This window comes from Neophocaena asiaeorientalis, unplaced genomic scaffold, assembly GCF_003031525.2.
Source record: "Neophocaena asiaeorientalis asiaeorientalis breed wild unplaced genomic scaffold, Neophocaena_asiaeorientalis_V1.1 scaffold15, whole genome shotgun sequence".
NCBI classification, from domain to species: Eukaryota; Metazoa; Chordata; class Mammalia; order Artiodactyla; family Phocoenidae; genus Neophocaena; species Neophocaena asiaeorientalis.
Window position 1 is genome coordinate 831,300 of NW_020185328.1, and position 12,603 is coordinate 843,902.

Here is a 12,603-nt window from a genome sequence, read left to right on the forward strand (position 1 = left end):
CAATTTTATTTTATATGTAATTATCTTTGCAAATGTTTCCTTTCTTCTGAGAAGTTAAAATAGTCTTTAAAAATATTTAAAAGTTCCTGCTACTCTCAATAGAAAAAATATTGGCCAAATAAACCTCAAGAGAGAAGGAAAAGGAGACTTCTTGCAGACTTATTCAAATGAATGGCAGGAGTTGTAAGGTGACATGGTATAAGATATCACTGATTAGAAATGTAGCTTAAAATATCAGCTCTCTGTAGTGCTGCTTGAATCACATATTGTTCTCTGAAAAATACTTGTGCAACTTCACAGCCTTATCTATAGCAAGCTCTCTAGAGTTTTCTAGCAGTAAATGCTGAAAACTATCCAAATACCTTGATTAAATATCCAATATAGTTGCCTGATGTTAATGCAACTGAGAAATGGAATATTATACCTCCTTCCGGCCCTCACTTGTTTTTAGGATGCTAATACTCAGTTGTCAACCACATTACAACTTGTTTTTTACCTATTTCTAAATCTCAAGTCTCTGTTACTAACTGTTGCTATATTATAATAGTAATTACTAACAAGGACTACAGTTTGAGCATTTGCTATGCACTTGACACTGTGCTGAATACCTTGCATGAGTCATTTCCTTTAATTCTCAGAACAACATTATGGAGTAAATAATATTACTCTACTCCCCTTTTACACATGGGGAAACTGTGGTTAAGTGCCTCTCCCAAATTCATATTGCCTAGAAGAATCCAGACAGTCTGACCTCACAGCCTGTTATACTTGTGAGTGGCATGATAGAGAGAACAAAGTCTTTCATGGCTACCACCTGTAGCAAAAGAAAACTATTATTCTATTATAACACTTTGGGGACACTGGATACAGGTATCATATAAATGTAAATAAGAGAATCTGATTTTTAGTGTACTCTATATAATGCATTTTTAAAACAAAATCAATAAAGGTGGTTCTTATGAAGAAAAGGGCAAATCCGCCGTGTCTGAGTATGGAATGCTAAATACAATATTCAAGTCTAGGCTCTTGCTAAAGTTAGGATATCAAAGCTAAAAATAGAAATATTACATTCTCTATTTTGTCACCTCAAACTTTCTTTGAAGGTTGATACTCTTGATTTTAAGCTTCCCTTCCTTTTTTCCCTTACATTGTACTCTTAAAAACACACACACACACAGCTTTATTGAAACATAATTCACACAACATAGAATTCACCCATCTAAAGAGTACTGTTCAAAAGTTTTTAGGATATTCACAGAGTTGTGCAGCTATTACCATTATCTAATTTTAGAACATTTTTATCACCCCCAAAAGAAACCCATACTCATTAACTATCACTCCCCCATTCCTTCCACCCCCAGCCCTGGGCAACCACTAATCTACTTACTGTCTCATAGATTTGCTTATTCTGGACATTTCATAGAAATGGATTCATGTGGTCTTTTGTGACTGGCTTCTTTTCACTTAGCATAATATTTTCTAACTTCATCCATGTTGTTGCATGTATCAGTACTTCATTCCTTTTTGTGAATAAATAATATTCCATTGTATAGATAGACTGCATTTTATTTATACATTCACCGGTTGATAGACATCTGGGTACTTCTGCTTTTTGGCTATTATGAATAATGCTGTTATGAATATTTGTTTGTAGAACTTGTATGGACATATGCTTTCATTTCTTTTGGATATATATCTAGGAATGGAATTGCTAGGTCATATGGTAACTCTGTTTAACATTTTTAGGAGCGACTGTTTTCCAAAGAGCGTGTACCATTTTACAATCCCACCAACAATTATGAGGGTTCCAAATTCTCCATATCCTGTGTGTTTGTCTTTTGATTATAGCCATCCTAGTGGGTGTGAAGTGGTATCTCATTGTAGTTTTGATTTGTATTTCCCTAATGGCTAATGACGTTGAGCATCTTTAACATGCTTATTGCCCATTTGTATATCTTCTTTGGAGAAGGTCTATTTAGATCTTTGCTATTTTCTAACTAGTATATTTTTTTTAAATTGTTGAGTTATAAGAACTCTTCATATATTCTAGATCAAGGGCCTTATCAGTTATATGATTTACATATTTTGTCCCAGTTCTGTGGGCTGACTTTTCACTTTCTTGGTGGTATCCTTTGCAGCATAAAACCTTTTTAATTTGATGTGGTCTTTTGTGATGAAGTCCAATTTATCTATTCTTCTTTGGTCACTTGTGCTTTTGTTGTCATATCTAACAAGCCTTTGCCTAACCCCAAATCACAAAGATTTACTCCTATGTTTTCTTCTAAAAGTTTTATAGATTTTTAAAATAGTATTGGCTCTTACATTTAGGCCTATAATCCATTTAAAACTAATTTTTTTGTTCCATGTATTCCCCTTCCTTTTAATTTAAATTAATTTTAAATATGTCAAACCCAAAGAAAAACTTTAGAAGGAAAAAAAAGGTGGTTATTTTTCATCTTACTATTTTAAAAACATTTTATTTTGGACATTACAATAAATTGCAAGTTTTTAGGTTTAAATACATCCAATGAAGTTCCAAATGCACCTGTATAAACCCCTTTGAAAACAGAAAATATATTTCACACTTAATACTATTTATTCATTTTGATAATAAACATTTAATTCAACAACTATTTATTGAACATCCACCTGTATGTCAAGCACTGCTCTGAGTCCTAGGGATTCTGTGGTGAACAAAACAGGCAAGGCCCTGGTCTTCGTGGACTTTACATGCTGGTGGAAAGAAGCAAAGAATAAACAAGTAAATAAATGTCACTGACATCATTTTCAGAGAATGGTACCTACTATGAGAGCATAATGTGAGGAAGGGACAACTGTTTTGGATTGTATGGTCAGAAAGCCCTCTGAGCTAAGGCCTGAACAATGAGAAGAAACCAGCCTTGCAAAGACTTTAAGAAAAAGCTGAGGAAACAGCAAGCAAGAGAACGTGAAGTAGGAAGGAGCTTGTAGATTCCAAGACAAAAAACAAAAGCAAAACCAAAAATCTCTGAGTGTGTAGCCAGATGAGCATGAGGTTGGAGTGGTGAACTGGAAGACAGATCTTACAATGAATACAAAGGTAATTTAGTCTGTATGTGCTTTCAGATTGCTTCTAATTTTCTCTGCCAAGAAGAATCCCTTGGGCTTCCCTCGTGGCGCAGTGGTTAAGAATCCGCCTGTGCAATGTGGGGGACACGGGTTTGAGCCCTGGTCCAGGAAGATCCCACATGCTGCAGAGCAACTAAGCACACGTGCCACAACTACTGAGCCTGAGCTCTAGAGCCCGCGAGCCACAACTACTGAGCCTGCACGCCTAGAGCCCGTGCTCTGCAACAAGAGAAGCAGCCACAATGAGAAGCCTGCACACCGCAACGAAGAATAGCCCTGCTCGCCGCAACTAGAGAAACCACGCATGCAGCAACAAAGACCCAACGCAGCCAAAAATAAAAATAAATAAAAGAAATAAATTTTAAAAAAGAAGAAGAAACTAACATGGTAATAAAGCTTGCAATATAAAATATGCTGGGGACTTCCCTGGTGGTCCAGTGGTAAAGAATCCGCCTTACATTGCAGGGGACGCGGGTTCCATCCCTGGTCAGGGAACTAAGATCCACATGCCGTGGGGCAACTAAGCCCACGTGCCATAACTACTGAGCTCGCGTGCCTCAACTAGAGAGGCTGTGTGCCGCAAACTACAGAGCTCACGTGCCACAACTACAGAGCCCACATGCCCTGGAGCCAGTGTGCCACAACTAGAGAAGAGAAAACCCACACACCACAACTAGAGAGAAGCCTGTGCCACAACGAAAGATCTTGCATGCCTCAGCGAAGATCCCGCGTGGCACAACTAAGACCTGATGCAGCCATAAATAAATCTTTTAAAAATATTCTGTAATCAAAATTCTCATTTGTTATTCTGAAAGAAGCCAGGTCAACACATTCTTGAAGTTTTAATCTGATACTTTAGGCATTGAGAGCGCAAAGGCATTCTTATTGATCCCATAGGAGCTCAAACATTGCTTTTTTTCACTAAAAATTCCCTCTCCGTACTCTGACTGTTCTTGGCTTCTGTGAAGTAGGTTAGACGTAACAGTACCAAACAAAGATTGTTGGCAGAAGGTTTCTTCATGGTGATATCATATTATTTACCAGGAGCTACCAAAAAACTGAAATAGTACATGTGCAGGTGGTATCCCTAAAATTGAAAAATCAGAAGAGTTAATTATAAGTGCAATGCTCAGACATAATAAGCACCCAATGAATAGGAGCCGTTATCACAATAGCTTAAACCAATCTTCAGAGACACAACTCTTGATTGCTGGCTGGAATCTCTTAGGTTTCTTTTTTTTTTTTTTTAAAGAAGATGTTGGGGGTAGGAGTTTATTAACTTATTATTTATTTTTGCTGTGTTGGGTCTTCGTTTCTGTGTGAGGGCTTTCTCTAGTTGTGGCAAGCGGGGGCCACTCTTCATCGCGGTGCGCAGGCCTCTCACTATCGCGGCTTCTCTTGTTGCAGAGCACAGGCTCCAGACGCGCAGGCTCAGTAGCTGTGGCTCACGGGCCTAGTCGCTCCTCGGCATGTGGGATCCTCCCAGACCAGGGCTCGAACCCGTGTCCCCTGCATTAGCAGGCAGATTCCCAACCACTGTGCCACCAGGGAAGCCCTCTCTTAGGTTTCTGCTGCTCCCAGAAGAAACAAATGGTGAGGTTATAGGAGATGGATCCTTGTGGCTGACATTCATATGTGGAGATTATGTGTAGAAATTTTGGAGCAAGTTGTGTGTGTGCAGAGATCTCAGGTTAGGCAGTGACACAGGAGTGAGGGCTACAAGGCCTTGCTGCCCACTGTCACCACAGGGAGTTTCTTCCTCTAGTGCCAAGTCTGTAGAGATTGGGTTTGAATTCGTTAAGGGTATTCCTTTTAAATTTAAGCTGGGGCCTCTGCTTTCCTAGAAATTGCATACAAAATTTTGCATATTCCCAGAATAGACCTTGCTTTCATCAGATCTTTTGAAGAATTTAAGAGCAAGTATGTAGAAACAGAAAGCAAATTCGTAGTGGCAGCCTACACCCGTGGAGGGGCTTGGGGACGAATGGGTAGTGACTGCTAATGGGTGTGGGGTGATTGAAATGTTCAAAAATTGGGGAGCTCCCTGGTGGTCTAGTGGTTAGAATTCAACTCTTTCACTGCCATGGCCCAGGTTCAATCCCTGGTCATACAGCTGAGATCCCACAGGACACTTGGCCAAAAAAAAAAAAAAAGTTCTAAAATTAGCTTGTGGTGATGGTTGTACAACTCTGAATATACTAGAAAACATTAAATTGTAAACTTTAAATGGGTGAATTGATGGTATGTGATGGTATCTCAGTAAAGTTTTTTGTTTTTTAATGAATAGTTAAGACATTCAAAAGACTAAGGACCACTGCTGTCTGGCATGAACCTCTGATTGTGTCTTATTTTATAATCCCAGAATACAATGATCATGCGTACTATGTGCCTGGCACTAGGTGTTTTACATGCTTATGTTATTATATAAAAGACTTTGAAGTAGGATTGTTATCTACACTAAACATGAAACCAACAAATGGCAGAGACTAGATTTGAATTCAGTTGCATGCAGCTCCAAAAATTCATGTTCTTTCCATTATGCCACCTGTACTCCTCAAACTTTTCCAACTAAGTACCCATCATAGCTAAAAGGATATTACTTTTGAGGGCAATGTAGGATATTCTGCCCTTCCATTCTGTTCTAATCAGTCATCACACTCTAACAATTCTTCGTATTATCTCCCAAATACCTCTTCTTCTCCATCCCCATGGCCAGCACTGCAATGCAGGCCTTCATATCTCTCTAGGAGTATCACTGTGGCCCTGACTTCAAATCTCATCAGGTCTGGATTATCTGATCATATTACTCCCAGACTTGACAGCTTTTCATGGCTCCCTGTTACTTACAGGATAAAGTCCAAAGTCCTCAGCAAAGCCCTGAAGGCCTTTAATAATCTGGTGGTATCTTCTTTCCAGCCTCCTCACCTTCTTCCTGCCTCCTGCCCCATGCACCCGATTCCTTAAGCCAGGTAAAACTACTCACTCTATCCCATGCACGTGCTCCATGCTCTTTATACACCTTACAATTCACATCCTGTTCTAGTCATATGTGGCAAATTCCTTCTCATCCATCAAGTCTTACCTTCAGTTCACTTCCTGTAAGAAGCCTCCTCCAACCTTCAAGTGTCATGCACCCCTACCCGCTCTTATGCTCTAATATAACTCATTTCTACTCTATTTGCAGTACTTATTACGTTGCACTGTCATTATTTGTCTACTTACCTCTTCTAGTAGTTTGTAAATATTTGTGGTGGGGGTGTTTTGTTTAGCTGTTATACCCCCCAATGCCTGGTGCTTAGCACATGAGTGGATCTATTGACGGAATGTGCCCTATATTTCTCACTAGATTTCAAGTGCTTTTATTTGCAGTGCCTGGCATACTTCTATTTCCTAAGTAGCTGTTCAATGATACTTTGTGCTTATTGAGCATTTACTTGTGCCATGCACAGTACTAAGTATTTAATATAGATTAACTCATTTTAAATTCATAATAATTGCGTGAGGTCAGTGTAATCATTAACCCATTTTACGTAAGAGACCTGAGGCACAGAACGATTCACTAACAAGCTGTGTGACCTTGAGCAAGTAAATGGCAAAGCCACAATTCAGACAAAGTAGTCTGGTTCCAATGTCCGCACTCTGACGCTATGCCATACTGCCTGTGTGTGAGTGTCTGTCAAGTGAAGGAATGAATAAATAGAATCCTTTCCAACCTCTACAGGAGCAAAAGGAGTTGTTAGCCTATTTAAGGAGGGAAGATAGAAAGTCCATTAGGAACTGGAATGTGCTTAATTTCTCATGGGAATAATGTCAGATTTCACTGGGATTGGTTGAAATACTGTGAGAGCTTCAAGCATATTACAGGCAGTATAAGCAATTGTGAGTTGGCCAGTCATGCTGGGAGGTGGCAGAGCCTGGTCTTGATCCTGGGACTGTGTGAAAAAAGGCCCTCGCATCAAGCCATCACCCCACTGACCTGGGGCCTGGTTCTTAACCTCTCTAAGCCTCAGGTTTCTTATCTGTTAAATAGGGATGTAATTGTTAGAGATCTCTTAGGTTTGTGAGGATTCAATGAGTTAATACTTGTAAAACACTTAAAACAAAGCAAGGCATGCTAAAAAAAAAAAAGGAGGAAAAAGTTTTTTCTTGGGGAGGTTCACTAAAACCAAATAATCATTTCAGTGGTTTATGAATAGCTGCTAACACCTTTCTAAATGAGTAGAAGAGGGAAGAGAAAGCATCCAAACTTAAGCCAATTCTACTTTTTATCAAGTTTGGGAATTAAATGTTAGGAAAGAGAAGGTCATTGTAAACATTTGCTAAAGGGAAATGTTGGGGACACAGCACAAATAGATAATCACGTTAGAGCTTCTCCATAGCTCATTAAGAGGTGCCTGACCATATATTTATACTTACAGAATACCTCTCTTTTGAGGAATTTAAACAACTTTTAAAATTAGATGGAACCTTTCTAGCTCAAGGGAATTCTGAATTCTGTTAATAATTTTAAGGGCTCTGTTTCCTCCATTCCCTAAATCTCCTTTCCCCCCTTTCCCCTCTAGCTACAAAATTTCCCTCAGAAACAGCTTTTTAAGATACATTTCCACTAGTAAAATCCCCAAGTTCTTTTTTGTTTATTTTGAGAGGAAATGGTTAAGAATGAAAGTAAAAGAAAACAGAGAAATACTCAGTCCCCTTGGCTGCCTGCCAGGAAAAATGCCAAATGTCAGATGAGAGGCCTTGCTGAAAGCTACCCAGCCACAAGCACAAGGGATTGGCCTACCACAAGATAATCCTCTGGGGAAATTTATACCAGCAGTCTAAAAATTAGATGGTTTTAGGAGTTCTTCTCCAACAAGGTCTCACAACCAGACTTGATAGTAAAATATTAGGGCCTTAAGCTCCCAAATCAGTTGCTAGAAAGAGCCTGAGATCTCAGGTCACACGCAAAGGATTCAAATACGTGAATGCTTTAATCTGTCTGAGAGGCCATGTAACACAGTGGTGAAACACAGGCCCTGGGGCTAGAGAGATCTCTGTTTGGATCCTGGGCCACTATTTATCTCATGGATGATTTTGCACAAATTTCTTATTCTCACCAACCTACTATTTCTTAATCTATAATATCAGAAATAAAACAGTACTCATCTCAGAGGATTGAGTGAGAATTAAATCAAAAGCCCCTAACACATTTAAGTACCCTGCTCAGTAAATGTTAATTACCCACTACCACTAGTAGTTGACAAAACGTCAGCCCTCAACATTGAAAGGTAGAGACCAGCGACTTTTTTTTTTAATTAATTAATTTTATTTATTTATTTTCGTCTGTGTTGGGTCTTCGTTGCTGTGCGCGGGCTTTCTCTAGCTGCGGTGAGCGGGGGCTACTCTTTGTTGCAATGTGCGGGCTTCTCATTGTCGTGGCTTCTCTTGTTGCGGAGCACGGGCTCTAGGTTCACAGGCTTCAGTAGTTGTGGCACGTGGGCTCAGTAGTTGTGGCTCACGGGCTCTAGAGCTCAGGCTCAGTAGTTGTGGCGCATTGGCTTAGTTGCTCCGCGGCATGTGGGATCTTCCCCGGGCCAGGGCTCGAGCCTATGTCCCTTGCATTGGCAGGAAGATTCTTAACCACTGCGCCACCAGGGAAGCCCGAAACCAGCAACTTCTAATACAGAGGCTGCAGGACCATGCTACTCTTAGGGTGTTTTCATTATGTCTACACCAGTAAGTCACGCCAGAGGATCTAGGTAGGTCTAATAACTCAACCATGAGTTTGGCAAAGGGAACCTAAAAGGTAATAACCTAAATCAAAAACGAGTTGTATACTTATTAATAACAGTAACTATTTGCATAGCTAATATATTATCCTACTTCATCATCACAATAGCCCCTAAGGGAATATCATTAGTCCTACTTTATAAATAAAGAAACTGAAGCTCTCAGTTTTCCCTACCTAACAGGTAGTGGAATTGGGATTTGTCCAAGGATTATCAAACACTACACCTTCTTTTCTTTCATCTCTACTGTAAGGCCTTTTAGTTGAAAGCTGCAAGATTTTAGCAATGTAATCTAGAAAAGCTCGTTATTTTTACTCAACGTGAACTGTGGCAAAACCTCAAAAAGTAGTTCCTCCTAGCAGCCCCTACCCCACCTCAAGATCAGAACCCCCCTTAAGCACACCTCTCATCCCCCAAGCACATACTTGGTTTGAAGAGATTTTGAGCAAGTCCCATTTTAATCATATGAGACAGATACCAAAAACCAGGGCGGATACCCCAAAGCTGTCTTGTCTAGCCACACTTGGTCATGAATGCCTGCCAACAAGGCAGAGCGCATTCAGGGAAGCCTGAAAGAGGCAGAGCACTCAAGGCAAAGCAGTGGGGTGCCCCAAACAGCCCTGTGGCAGAGTGTATTTTCCAAAGATGAACAAAACAATGTCTCATGCCACGTGCTCTCCTGCCATGTGATCTTCCAACTCCCCATCAAGAGGTGGAGTCCAGGGGCTTCCCTGGTGGCGCAGTGGTTGAGAGTCCAAAAAAAAAAAAAAAAAAAAAAAAAAAAAAGAGGTGGAGTCCAATGCACTTGCCCTTGTGTCTGGGCTGGTCTTCATGACTTGCTTGACCAACAGAGTGTGTTGTAAGTGATGTTCTGGTTTTTCCAAGGCTGAGTCATAAGAAGTATTTCAGCTTCTGCCTGGATCTGTCGGACACCTCACTCTTGAGATACTGTCACTGAGAAATTCAGGCCATGCAGAGAAGTCGTGTGGGGATTTCAGGTGACAGCCTCAGTGGTGCTCCCAACCGACAGCCAGCATCAGCTAGCAGCCTTGTGAGTGAGGCATTTGGGATATCCAGTCAAGTCAAGTCTTCAGATGACTGCAGCCTCAGCCAGGACCAGCTCCATAACTTGTAAGGCCCAGTGCAAAATGAAAATTCTGGGCTCCCTGTTCAAAATGTATTTAGAGAATCAAGATGGCAACAACAGGACATTGAACAAAGCATGAGGCCCTTCTAAGAATGGGGTCCTGTGTGACTGCACAGGTCACAACCATGAAGCCCACCCTGGTGCTAGTAGACTGTGACTGCAACCAGTTGAGAGATCCTAAGTGAGAGCTTCCCAGCTGAGCCCAGTCAACCCATGGAACAATGATAAACTGTTATTACAATTCACTAAGTCTTGGGTTGGTTTGTTATGCAGCAATAGATCATGAGAACATTCCCACAAAACAACTGCAGTTAGCCCTAACCAAAAAATGCTAAAGATAGCAAGTCTGTGAAAGGAGCCTCTGCTGAAAAATCACACAGAAGGTTGATTGTATACAATAAAACACATAAATCCCAGATCCGGGAGTAAGGCTTCCCTGGGGTCAGAGAGATTTTTCCCCTTTGGGCAGACTCTGGGAGAAACAGGCAGGCAGTATAGCTGCCTCAGAAACAACTGAAAGAATTTAATAGCATTACCATTAAAAAATAAAAGTCAAAATATGAATAAAGTATACTTTGCGATTAGATTTATTGCAGCAATGGAAAGAAGTTAAAAATGAGGGAGCCAAACCATTTTGGTTATCTCTCTAAGGTATCAGGGAGAATGAAAAAGGTTTGGGGGGGGATGCATGAATAGTTTGATTTTCTAAAAAAGTAAAAAAGTTGAATTCTGCAAACTACAGCTTAGTTATTAATACTTCAGTGATCATCCTGGGCTAGATTCTGGAATAGCATGTTCAAGGAATAGTTTGTGAATTACTAAAAGAGGAAGAACTAGAGCTTCCCTGGTGGCGCAGTGGTTGAGAGTCCGCCTGCCGATGCAGGGGACATGGGTTCGTGCCCCGGTCCAGGAGGATCCCACATGCCATGGAGCGGCTGGGTCCGTAAGCCATGACCGCTGAGCCTGCGCGTCCGGAGCCTGTGCTCCGCAACGGGAGAGGCCACAACAGTGAGAGGCCCGCGTACCTCAAAAAAAAAAAAAAAAAAAAAAAAAGAGGAAGAACTGATCACTAGGATCCCATACTGATTAGGAATAAATCATGGTAGACACAGGGCTTTTTTGGGCACATAGCAGGTCATCAAAAAATACTTGGTGTATGAACTAATTTTATTTCTTTTTTTGATGGAGTTACCACACATTTCATAAAGAATTCAAGACATTTAGCAAAGCATTTCATGAATTTCTTGAGGGAAAGAGAGAGAAATGTGGGCCACAGGATAGTGGAGTTAAGTGATTTGTAACTGATTAAACAATCGGCTACAAACGCTTTGTAAAAGACAGAAGGAGTAGACTACCTGGCCTATCTAGCATAGTGGAATAAAGCTTGGATTTTAATGTCATTGTTCTGCCATTTGCTAGTTACAAGATCTGGGGCAAGTTACATAATTCCTCTCGGCCTCAAGTCTCCTTGCCTTCAGAGCGGGAGTAATATCCCACATGGGATAGGCATGGAGTAGTTAAACAGAAATCCCCAGGTCAGTTGGCCCTGGAGAACCAGAGCGGGTGGTTCCTCTGCCAGGGAGACAGTTACAGCGAAAGGCAGGAAACAACCCAGGAGGAGAAGGCTTTTGAGTAAGAGGAGAGTCTTCCGGGCAGCGCTTGGCTCAGAAGGCAGTCTTCTTTTCTTTTTTTTTTTTAAACTTTTCTTAATGGCTTTCTTTTTTTTTCCTTAATTAATTAATTAATTTTATTTATTTATTTGGCTGCGTTGGACTTTTTTTTTTCTTAATTAATTAATTTTATTTATTTATTTGGCCGCGTTGGATCTCCGTTGCTGCTCGCGGGCTTTCTCTAGTTGTGGCGAGCAGGGACTGCTCTTCGTTGTGGTGTGCGGCCTTCTCATTGCGGTGGCTTCTCTTGTCGCGGAGCATGGGCTCTAGGCACACAGACTTCAGTAGTTGTGGCATGCGGGCTCAGTAGTTGGGGCTCGCGGGCTCTAGAGTGCTGGCTCAGTAGTTGGGGCTCACGGGCTTAGTTTCTCTGCGGCATGTGGGATCTTCCCAGACCAGGGTTCAAACCCGTGTCCCCTGCAATGGCAGGCGGATTCTTAACCACTGTGCCACCAGGGAAGCCTGACAGTCTTCTTTTCAACAGACTTTAGACACAGAGGTCCCTAACAGCCTGTCCTTCCACCACAGGTCTGAGAAGAGTCCCTGGCATTCCAAAGCCTTCAGAGGGATTTTTTTTTTTAAATACAGCAGGTTCTTATTAGTTATCTATTTTATACATATTGGTGTGTATATGTCAATCCCAGTCTCCCAGTTCATCCCACCACCACCACCCCGCCACTTTCCCCTCTTGGTGTCCATACGTTTGTGCTCTACATCTGTGTCTCTTTCTGCCCTGCAAACTGGTTCATCTGTACCATTTCTCTAGGTTCCGCATATATGCGTTAATATACAATATTTGTTTTTCTCTTTCTGACTTACTCTTCGGAGGGATTTTTGACTGGAGAGAGAGTCATGGCTCCTGATATGTGTGGTTCTCTTCTATTACTACTGTGTACAGAAACAAAAC